This window comes from Mus pahari, chromosome 1 (genome assembly GCF_900095145.1).
Source record: "Mus pahari chromosome 1, PAHARI_EIJ_v1.1, whole genome shotgun sequence".
In the NCBI taxonomy this organism is placed as follows: domain Eukaryota; kingdom Metazoa; phylum Chordata; class Mammalia; order Rodentia; family Muridae; genus Mus; species Mus pahari.
In genome coordinates this window covers 156,213,946-156,215,624 of record NC_034590.1, presented here as the reverse complement: position 1 = coordinate 156,215,624, position 1,679 = coordinate 156,213,946, and positions in this window count along the sequence as shown.

Genomic DNA, 1,679 nt, shown 5'->3' with positions numbered 1-1,679 from the left:
CTCTCTTCTCTCTCTCTCTCTCTCTCTCTCTCTCTCTCTCTCTCTCTCTCTCTCTCTCTCTCTTCCTTCCTTTTCCTCCTCTTCCTCCTCCTCTTCTACTTCTTTTTCTTCCTATCTTTTCCTTCAAGAGAGGATCTGTATGTCCTGGAACTCACTATGTAGACCAGGCTGGCTTTGAACTCACAGAGATCTGCCTGCCTCTACCTCCTCAGCACTGGGATTAATGGTGCTATCTTCTGGAACCTTCTTTAAGCAAGTCAGCTACTCCCTCCTTGGTCATTCTCTTCCTTCCCTCACCTATTTCTAGCTTGAGGCGTATGCCCTGTAGCCAGAGACATGACGTCTTCATTATCAGATGGGAATCTCAGGGTCCTTTGTGTGCTCAGGAGCTGATGTGGCACTCTGGCAATACCACAAGAGCCACACAGGTCCGCACCTGGCCAGCCGTCCATGGAAGGAGTGGTACACCCCAGTGGCTCCCACGGGAACTATGATTGGTGCTTTGAGTTGGGTAGAACAGTTATTTGAGAAGTTTGGTGCTCATCAGTCTCAAACCACTGGGCTGTGGAAGGAGCAGCAGCCATCTTCTGGAACCTTCTTTTAACAACTCAGCTACTCTTGCTCTGGTCAGTCCTTCTCTTACCTGTTCCTCCAGCCTGCCCCTACCAAAAGCCTCTTGCTTACACATTATTTTCCCATGTCACCTCATTCTTGTTTTTCTGTTGTGTTTGTTGAACAGTCATTATGTGTCAAACACTGTCCTTGCCCATGTCATATAACAAACACAAAGCTGCCCTTATCCCTTTATGCTTGTATTCTATTTGCCCATGATAAGAGGTAGACAAACATAACAGCCTGCTGGTTGTGGTGCTGCACACCTTTAAACTCAGCCTCAGGAAGTAGAGGCGGGCAGATCTCTGTGAATTCCAGACCAACCCCATTTACATGAAGAATTTAAGACCACTTGAGGGCTACATGGTGAGACCTTGTCTCAAAAGCAAAGAAACCAAAATCTAACCTCCCAGGTCCTGCTGAAACAATCTGAGGAAGCATGGAAGCGGATAGAGAACGTGCGGTGTTGTATAATTTGTTTATTTATTTATGTCAATACAGCAGATTAAACCTTTGGTCTTATGTGTATTAGGCAAGTGCTCAACTACCGAGCTACATCTTCAGTCTCTGTGCACTGCTTTATTATTTAAGGTGGTTCTAACCTCCCTGATGGGTAACACTGGGGTAGGAAACATTAGGAAATGAGAGAGCCAATCATGGGCTTATCCAGGGGAAGAATTTTCCAGGCAATCAAGTGTGTCTTTGGCAGACAGGAGGTACACATTTGGTATGACTGTCACACAGCCCGGTGGCCAGCAGAGAGAACAGTGAGCTGAGAGGGCTGTAAGAGGAGGGGACCCTTCGGTGGTCATGAGGGTGGAGCATCGGTGAGCAGCCAGAGTGGAGAGCCTGGAGCTCAGTCAGGATTCACTCTGAGCGGGGCAAGAACCAGCTGAGGGGTTTGAGAGAGCAGAGTCCTGGCCTGAGAGGAGTTGGGAGGGTCTCTGGCTGCCCCTGGGAGGTGAACATGGAAGCAGGAAGACCAGCTAGGACTTCTTCCTTCCTTCCTTCCTTCCTTCCTTCCTTCCTTCCTTCCTTCCTTCCTTCCTTCCTTCCTTCCTTCCTTC